This window comes from Zingiber officinale, chromosome 3A, assembly GCF_018446385.1.
Source record: "Zingiber officinale cultivar Zhangliang chromosome 3A, Zo_v1.1, whole genome shotgun sequence".
NCBI lineage: Eukaryota > Viridiplantae > Streptophyta > Magnoliopsida > Zingiberales > Zingiberaceae > Zingiber > Zingiber officinale.
The window spans coordinates 18,727,916-18,738,730 of NC_055990.1; positions in this window are offsets into that span (position 1 = coordinate 18,727,916).

Below are 10,815 nucleotides of genomic sequence, written 5' to 3' on the forward strand. Positions count from 1 at the left end.
GACAAGTTGAGTTTTGAAAAGTTAAAGTTAATCAAGTTTAACTTTTCAAGCGTGTAGAAATTTTCAAGACAGGTTTTTCAAATTTACTTTTTATGTTTAAGTAACATTTAATTTTCAAAAAAGGTAAATTTTTCAACTTCGATTTTTCAAACAAAGCAAAAATTAAACTTTTCAAGAAATAAAATTTTTGCCAAAATTAATTTTTAAGGCTAATTTTGAAATAGTTAACTTTTCAAATCAGGTTTGAAAATTAGGTGGGATTAAACTTAGTTAAATTTAACTTTTTGAAAACTGGTGTTTTAAAAATAAGTTAGTTTTAAAATAGATGTAAAAAAGTATTTTTCAAACACACAAAATTTTAATTAATTTCTCCCCCTGAACTTGATACTTAAAAGTTTGAAAATATTTGCTAAAAATATTCAAAGTAATTTTTTTTTTTAAATGAGGTAGAATTTTCTAGAGAGATTTTAAAGAGAAGAGTAAAAAATAATGCTTAAGGAGATAATTAAAAAATAAACCTCCCCTGAATTTGATATTCCTTTAATTTGATATTCCTTTAATTTATTAATCCTCCTTATTTATTAATTTTTCTAGGGGATTTAAAAGAAATTGAACCTCCCCCTGAATTGGTTACTCCCCTTAATTTAATATCTCCCCTTTAATACTAAGGTTTGGTTGTGTTAAATTTCAAAGCCCTAACACATTTGTCTAATTTAGTAATACATATATTATTATCTCTGTATCCTTGGTATAACTGTTTATTTGAATTTGATTAATCAATTATTAATTAATTTTAGATTCAGGTGCTTAACTTTAGTTTAAGGTTAAATAAGATAAGATTTTATTAATTCAATAACAGTTAAGCATTATCAATAATTTATTGATTAGTTTTCACTTGATTTAATAATTTAATACTTAGTGAAATAATTTAAATTTCATATTACTTGATTGAGCTGGTCAATGAAAGTGTTAGTTATAATTATGATTATTAAAAAAAAATTTTAAAGGGATTACTAAAACAGCATTTAAAAGGAATTTAAAATGATTTTTATAATATGTTTTATGTCAATTAACATATGTTTGATTCAGTTTTGATTTTAGATTTAAATTAATATTAGTGGTTAATTTAAGTTTAAGTTTAATTTCAAGTTCTAAGTTAAAAAATTTTAATTTTAATTTTAATTTCAATATTAAGTTTTAATTTAAGATTTAATTTTTAGTTAAGTCAAATTAAAAATTAATTTTAAGGTTAAAATGATGTTTAAGATTAAAAATGAGTTTAAAGTCAAAATAATAATTTTTAAAGTGAAAATAATCTATAGAAATAATTTGTTATTACTATTTTTAAGTTAACAAAATTTCATTCAAAATGATACAAAATTTTTATATAGTTTTAAAATGATTTTTAAAATATTTTTTAAATGATTTTTAAAAGTTTTTTTTTTAAATAATTTTTGAAATAATTTTTAAGTTAAAATAATTTTTAAGTTAAAATAATTTTTAAGTTAAAATAATTTTTAAAAGGTTTTAAAAGAATTTTTTAAAAGAATTTTTAAAGTTTTTTTTTTTAAAATGATTTTTAAAAGAGTTTTTAAAATAATTTTTAAAAATGTTTTAAAATAATTTAATTTTTTTTTTAAATGATTTTTTTAAAAGAGTTTTTAAAATAATTTTTAAAATGTTTTAAAATAATTTTTTAAAAGAATTTTTTAAAGTTTAAAATGATTTTTAAAATAGTTTTTAAAATGTTTTAAAATAATTTTTTAAAGTTTAAAATGATTTTTAAAAGAGTTTTTAAAATAATTTTTAAAATGTTTTAAAATAATTTTTAAAAGAATTTTTTAAAGAGTTTTTAAAGAATTTTTAAAATGTTTTTTAAAGAATTTTAAAAAATAGTTTTTAAAGAATTTTAAAAATAGTTTTTTAAAGAAATTTAAAAATAGTTTTTGAAGAATTTTAAAAATAGTTTTTAAAAAATTTTACAAATAGTTTTTTTAAAGAATTTTTCAAATAATTCTTAAAGAATTTTAAAAATAGTTTTTAAAGAATTTTAAAAATAGTTTTTAAAGAATTTTTAAAATAGTTTTTTAAAGAATTTTTAAAATAGTTTTAAAAGAATTTTTAAAATGGTTTTTAAATATAGTTTTTAAAGAATTTTTAAAATAGTTTTTAAAGAATTTTTAAAATGGTTTTTTAAAGAATTTTTAAAATGGTTTTTAAAGTTATTATAATTTGAATTTGAAATTCGAAATTTAATTTTAATTAAATTTAATTTAATTTGAAAATTGAAAATTAATTTTAATTTAATTTGAAATTCGAAATTAATTTTAATTTAATTTGAAATTTGAAAATTAATTTTAATTTGAAAATTATTTAATTTAATCCTTATTCATCTCACCCGATCTAGATTATCAATCAGGGAATCCTATAATTTTGTGAGATGAATTAGATTTAATTATAGAGTTTGGTTTAACTTGTGTTAGATTCAGGTTTAGCTTTGGTCTCAACAAATAGACATTCTTCGGATAAACTTCTAAGCTTGGTGAGTCACCTGGACATCATTAGAAGTAACCAACCCTTCGAGGTTTTCCGAATAGTCCTATCCACGGAGCTTAGTACCAAACCTTGGTCTACCTAGTTAGGATCCGTAAGGGGTAGCTTCGGTCAGTTCCACTTGGCCAAATGCACCAGATCGAAGTCATATCTTTCTAGACATGCGATGCCCAAGCTTTCCCAACGTACTATCATCCAAAACTTCACCAGTACTACTTGTCAAGTTAAACTTTTTGTCCCTGTTTATTCTATTCCTAACTACCCTGCCAGGTAGGTTGGTTTTTGGGTACCCTACCGGGTAAGTTTGTTTCGGTTACCCTGTCGGGTAAATTATTTTTGGAGGTGCCAGCTATTCTGGAGCCTCCCCCTAAATTGTTGATTTTTTATTTTTAAGATTTCTTGTATAATTAGAGTTAGTTTTAGTTAAGTTTTAATGTTTAATTTGTAATTTAAATTTAAGTTTTTAATTTTGAATTAATTAAATTGGTCAAATTATCTTTCTTTAAAAGAGTATATTTAATATTTAAATTTTCTTTCAATTTTAATTTTATTGGGTTAATTGACTTATCTTTCTTTAGTAGCTTATTTTTAAAGTTTAGGTTTTTATTTAATTTTGAGTTAATTAAATTATTTGAATTATATTTCTTTAAGGGTTTATCTTTTAACTTTTTATTAATTGTTAATTTTGAATTTTCTAGATTATTTTTGTTTAATATGTTATCTTTAACATTTAATTTTAAGTTTGTTAACTTCCGTTTTGATTTTATCAAAGTGTTTGATTTTATCCTTATATTTTCTTTACCTTTTAAGTTGATATAATTAGTGGAATTTATTAAATAAGTCTTATCATTAAAATTTAATTTTTTGTTAATTAAATTATCTTGGGTTTGGATAGAATTTTCTAGATTGATATTGTCTAGATTATTAAACAATTTATTAATTGTGTCTAGATTGATATTGACCTTGTCATCCTTTTTGTTTGAATTTTCAAATTTGTTTAGGTTTAAATTCGAATTTTTAGATTTATTAATTATTTTCAGATTTTCTGTATTTTCTAAATTAATTATATTTGTTTTATCAGAAAATATCCTAGGGGTATTTTCTGTATTTTCTGAATTAATTATATTTGTTTTATCAGAAAATGTCCTAGGGGTATTTTCGCAAGTATTGTCATGTACACTATTTTCACATATACTTTCAGATATATCCAAATTAACATGCACATATTTTAAACTACTACTAGCAAGGGTGTTTTGGTAAATATTACTAACCTTGAGCGCAACCCCTAATTCAGCAGGCTTCTCCGTTGGATCTGACTCGAGTCCGGATTCGACTTTAACTTGATCTTCTAGCTCCATTGGCGTCTCGTGAAGCTTGATCAACTGGGTCCACAGCTCATATGCATTCTTGTATTTTTCTAGTCTGCATATGATATTGTTAGGTAAAATATTACAAATAATTTTACTTACGTTTTTATTCAGTTCCGAGTTCTGAGAAGGTTTTTTCAATATTAGCATATAATCGATATCTACGCTTCCTAAGAAGCATTCCATTCTTCGCCTCCAGTAGTTGAAATCTTCATCGTACGGTGGTGGTTCATTGGGGTTCCATCCTTCTTGAAAAGACATTGTTCTTGCACACAATGAAACAAAGACAAAATCCCAAGACTTGGTCTTGGATTAGCAGTGCTGGAAAAAATAATATTTCACTAATTTTTTTTTTAAAAAAATAAAATATTATAAAAATATTAATAAAAAATATTATCTCAAATTTTTGAAAATGTAATATTTTGTCGATACTAAATAATAGTGAAAAGCTGACGATGTATTTTTCAAAAATAATTTTGGAGGGAAAAAACGAAAGGCGTAAGGTTTTATTTTAAAGACAAACGATATTTAATTTTTCTTTCAAAAAGTCCCCCCTTTGCCTGATTGGTGGTTGCACCAAATCAGAGCGGTACCTGCTCTGATACCACTTGTAGGACCGTTAGATTCGATAGAGGGGGGGTGAATATCGATTCGAAAAAACAAGAGTTTAAGCGCAGCGGAAAAGTAAACGAACACAGTTGTTTTTTACTTCGTTCGGAGCCTGTGACGACTCCTACTCGAAGGCCCGTGGTCCTTGACCACTTTCGTTGGGCAATCACTATCAATTCGAATATTACAGAGTTAAGTACAAGAATTGACAGATAAAGAAAATACCGACAATAGAATTGAAACAAGACCAGCACTGAGTCGGAGAGCTTTTCGTAGCGTCGCAAGAGCACAGAGCAGCAGATCTTGGATTCTTAGTTGATATAAAGCTCCACCCTTGCCCCTTCTTTTATATGAAACTCAGGGCGCCCCGGATCCCTTCCAGGCGCCCTGGTGAGACGTGGCAGGTCCAACTAGTGAGCTCCACGTGGCGACGCGCAATCAGGATAAAGTTTGCCTCCCGGGCGCCCGGATCCCTTCCGGGCGCCCGGACCTCCGGGCGCCTGGATTCCTTCCGGGCGCCCGGACCCTGTTTTCCCGCATAATCCGTCCTGCAAGACAAACGTTAGTCCGGAGGCAAATATATATCCTGTAAAACAGATTGTTAGCACAATTAAAGTTCAACAAAGTAATAGCAAAGAGTATGACTTAGATTCCGTCTTTCCGAGACCGGAATCTAGTCACGATCTCGACTTAGATATCCGAAATGGATCTAAGCCGGATCGACGCCTAATGTTCCCTTCCCGGGAACGCGTCCTCGCAGTCACTCCCCTCCAGTAACTTACCTTACTTACCTGCCAGACGTCCGGTCAGCCCTTCGACACGTCTGGACTTCTCGCCAGCTATCCGGTCAGCCCGTCGACCTAGCTGGACTTCTCGCCAAGCGTCCGGTCAGCCCGTCGACCCGCTTGGACTTCTCGCCAGCTATCCGGTCAGCCCGTCGACCTAGCTGGACTTCTCGCCAAGCGTCCGGTCAGCCCGTCGACCCGCTTGGACTTCTTGCCAGCTATCCGGTCAGCCCGTCGACCTAGCTGGACTTCGTGCCAGACATCCGGTCAGCCCGTCGACCTGTCTGGACTTTTCCTGCACACTTGATCAAAGTGTCAGACAACAACACAACTAACTTAACCTATTTGTCATTCATCAAAACCTGGGTTAGACCGTTAGTGCTACCCGCACCAACAAGGATGAGTCTTGACGGGACTATAGGCGCGGTCTAGCTTAGAGCCATTTTAGAAGTCTAAACTGAGACCATGATTAGATCCTGGTCTTGGTAAGATAGGATCTGAGTCATAAATTTATCATATTTTTAATGTGCTAATTCTATTTTGTAGGGTAATTTTTGTTGCTTGGACTAATGTGTTTTGTAGGATATTTTTTGTTGCTTGGACTAATATCTTTTGCAGGGAATCAAAGCTACAAATTAGATGGAAAAAGGGATCCCAGGTGCTCGGACACAGTCCAAGCGCTGGGAGGTTTGTGTGCCCAGAGTTGGTCCAAGCGCTCGGAAAGCGGCCGAACAAGTGACTAGCTGAGTTGAGGTGGTAGACTTTGATAAGTTGGAACACGTTAGAGTCCAGGCACCCAAACTGATTTGGATGCTCGGAGATGGATAAAGTTTCGGAGATATAGCTTCAATGAGGCATAGACACGTTAGCGGTCTGGGCGCCCAGACATGGATAAGTCAACAAACTCCCAGGATCAGATAGGCCTCATTGTAGGTGCTTAGCGGTGGTCTGGGCATTTGGAAAAGGCCTATAAAAAGGACTTTGACTAGAAGCTTTAGGGGATCATTCACTTTGACTTTTGTACTCGCGTGGTGCTCCGAGAAGACTCTTATGACACCGAAAGACTTCTTTGACAACCAACGTTCAAGATTATACTTTCGACTATTGATATAATTATGTTTTACACTTTAAGTTTCTATCTTATTGTAATTACTCGATTAATATTAGTGGATTACCCATCGGAAAGGTCCAAAGGACCTAAGTCTTGGAGTAGGCACTACAAAAAATCAGGAAAATAGCGACGAATTATTAGCGACGAAACATAATATCGTAGCTAAATAACGATATTTGCGACTAAATATAGTATCGACGCAAACTTTTTCCTTTTTTTTTTTAAAAAATATATGTTTGCAACGAATCTAGCGACGAATTAGTTCGTCGCTAAACCGTTTGCGACGAAAAGTGTTTGTTTTCGCTGAAAATGATTTTTTTTTAAAAAAAAATATATGTTTGCAACAAATATAGTGGCGAATTAATTCGTCGCTAAAATATTTGCGACGAAAGTGTTTATTTCGTGGCTAAGTATTAGATGTTTGCGGCGAAAAGAGTGTTTTCGTCGTTATCATCCGTTATAATCCCTAATTCTGCCCCGACCCTTTCTTTCTCCCGTCGACCCTTTCTTTCTCCCGTCACACGCGATTCTTCCTCCCTCATTCGGTGATTCCAGGATTCTTCCTCGCTCATTCCTGCGCCCTCCCTCCTTCGGCGAGACTCCCCCGACACTGCACCGAACGCCCCGACTGTTCCTTCCTTCCGGCGAGGCGACTCTTCCCTCCTTCCTGCTCCTGGTATTGTTGTGGATTTGTGTTCTTCCACTTGAACGTGCTTCACATCAGTTCTTTCCACCAAATAGGTTTGTAATGTAGTGTTTATTATACTCGTGCCTCTTTGCGTCAAAGCTTGCTCTTTTTCATTCAAACTTGCACTGTTCTGCTTCTTATTCCTTTAGTTTTTGATTTGATTCAAAAGTACATAGTAGACATGAAACATCTCGGTTCATCTGGTTTCGCAGAAGGAGTACATAGTATAGAAGATAATGTTAATTTCGCAGAAGGAGTGAGCATTAATTGAAACTCGAAACCTTTTGTCAGTTGTATTTTTCATTTTTATTCATCTTTATGTCTGTCTAGTTTAGTTCTTTAGTCCTTGGTGATCTCTTGCCTACATTTTTGTTATCCCCGTCCACTCCTCATGTTTGTGTCAAATCTTAGCTTGGTAATTAAAATTAATTTTAGCTTTGTGTCAAATCTTGCCTACCTAGTTTAGAATTGTAATATTTTTTTTGGTAATATAGTCATTTATAGTATAGATGATAATATCTAGTTTAGTTCTTTATAGTATAGATGATAATGATAATGATAATGATAGATAATAATATAGTCATTTTAGGCCACATGTGTAGAAAATTTCTTAGTCATCCATCCTATCTTTAGATGATAATTTTTTATTTTAATGCTTAGATGATAATTTTAGGGTTCTTTTGATGCTATTAATTAATTTTAGGATTATTTTATTGAATAATATGATTTTTTTTATATTGTTAATTAGGTTATAAATATGGATAAAAGTTGGATAATGATTGAGAATCGGATTGAGCCTGAATATATAAATGGACTAAATCAGTTTTTAAAGGTGGTAGAGAATTATATGATAAGTTTGAATTTATCTAAAAATTCGTTGTCCATGTCGAAGGTGTGACAATTTGTTTAAATATGAGTTAGATTATGTTCGAGGACATCTTTATAGGTGGGGATTTGATAAATTATACAAAGTTTGGAACTTTCACGCAGAAGCTACTACATCATCTATTAATATAAATATTGTCAATGAAGAGGAACATGATCAAGAAGATGATTTTGAAGATATGTTTACTGATTTAAGAAATGCAGAAAATATCAATACCAGTGGACCTCAATTAGATGATATTAATGCAGATGATATTAGAGGAAGTTATACCTCAATGTTTGAAAAAGCACAAAAAGAGTTGTATCACACTTGTACTAATTTTTCTGCATTCAGTTTTTTTGGTCAAGTTAATGCATGTGAAGGTGTTAAATGGGTGGAGCAATAAATCTTTTGATATGTTACTTCAGTTATTGCAAGAGACATTTCCAAAACCGAATGCGATTCCAAACTCTCATTATGAAGCAAAAAAAATATTAAAAAAGTTAGGATTGACATATGAGAAGATACATGCATGTAGGAATGATTGTATATTATTTTGGGGTGAGCACGAGAATAAAGATATATGTCCAGTGTGCAAGGAGCCCATATACAAGTATGATGGGATGAATAAGAAAAAGAATGCTCAGAAAATTCTTCGATATTTTCCTTTGAAGGTCAGACTTAAGTGGTTGTTTATTGCCAAACATACATCAAAAGATATGAGATGGCATAAAGAAAATGGGTTGAAACAGATGGTGTATTAAGGCATCCAACAGATAGTGAATCATGGAAAGAATTTGACACATCACATGAAATATTTGCTAGTGATCCACGAAATATTCGCTTAGGGTTGGCTACTGATGGTTTTAATTCATTTGGAAACATGTCAAATGCTTATAGTATGTGGCCTGTTATACTTGTAAATTATAATTTACTACCATGGAAAATGATGAAGCCATCATATTTGATAATGTCTCTTTTAATTCCTGGTCCTAAATCACCTGGGAAAGATATAGATGTGTACTTACGACCTTTGATCAACGAACTAAAGGAGCTATGGGATGATGGGGTGGAAACATATGATGCATCGACTAAACAACTATTTCAATTACATGCTGCTGTGATGTGGACCATTCATGACTTTCCAGCATATGGAACAGTATCTGGATGGAGCACAAAGGGTTATAAAGCATGTCCAGTATGTCTTGATGAAACTAAATCCCAAAGATTACGGAGTAAAATATGCTATACATGCCACCGTCGATTCTTGAATGTGCAACACCCATGGCGTAGAAATAAGAATTTCAATGGAAAGGTTGAACAAGAAGGATCACCACGAAGACTTAATGGTTATGAGATTTTAGCACAGTTAAATGCATTACCCCAAGTGACATTCAGTAAGGATCCTACATTAAGTAAAAAGCGGCAGCGATCTTTGGATGAAACCAATTGGATAAAAAAGTCTATATTTTTTGAGTTAAAGTATTGGCCAGATTTAAAGTTGAGACACAATTTAGATGTGATGCACATAGAAAAAAACATCTGCGACACTTTGGTTGACACATTATTTAATATAGATGGAAAATCAAAGGATACATTTAAAGCAAGGTTAGACTTGCAGGATATGGGAATTAGAAGTGAATTGCATTTAAAGAAAGTTGGAGACAAATTTAGTAAACCATATGCAAGTTACACATTGACATTAGAAGAAAGACGTGAATTTGATCAATTTTTAAAATCCGTGAAGTTTCCTGATAGATATGCTGCTAATATATTTAGAAATGTGAATGTAAATGATGGAAAGTAAAAGACTTCAATCGACCCAAGATGAGTTAGCGAACACCAAAATCAGCTAGCAAACACCCAAGATGAGTTAGCATTAATTAAATCAAGACAAGATTTGTTTGAACAAATACTTAACCGATTGACACCTGGAGCATTAGATTCTTTGATTCATGATTCATCTTCAGCTCCACCTCCTCCTCCTACATCTTAGGCTTTGATGTTGTGGACTTTTGGATAGAAACTTGACGTTCTGGACTTGTTTTGAACTAGTTTAGATTTTTGGTTGTGAACTTGGTTGAATTGTTGGTTGTGAATATGTTTTGAACTTGGTTTGTGAATGTTGCAATTATATTTGTGTTGAAGTATAAGTTAATTGTTAGAGTATTTGTGAATTTGTTGTTATAGTTGTGATGGTTTATATGTTTATAAACCTGTATACAGAAAATATAAGAAATTCTTTTTGGTAAAACTAGTGGTAGCGACGAAATTAAACAAATTTCGTCGCTAACCATGAATATTAGCGACGAAAGTTGTAAAATTCGTCGCTAATATTGATGATTAGCGACGAATTTGGTAGACTTCGTCGCTAACCTGTCTGCAAATACCCCATCATAACTGTTGCGGCGAACTTTGATTTATTAGCAATGTAATAAATCGACTAATTCGTAGCAAAGCAAGTAATATGTTAGCGACGAAATTAAGTAACTCGTCGTTAACTTAAATTATAGCGACGATACTATTTAAATCATCGTTAAATATTTTACGGCGAAGTAATTTTATTTAGCGACGAATAATGTAACGTCGCTAAAATATTAGAGACAAAATAATTAATTTCGTTGCTAATATAAGTTTACAACAACCTTACTATGACGATTTTAGCGACGAAATATTATCGTCTCAAATATTTTTTAACGACGAAAAAATAGTATTAGCGACGATAAATATTGTCGCAAAATATCTATTTTCTTGTAGTGAGAAGTCGTCGAAGGCTCCGAACCAAGTTATATACTCGTGTTCACTTTCTGTATTGTTTTCTTTATTACTTAGTTTAT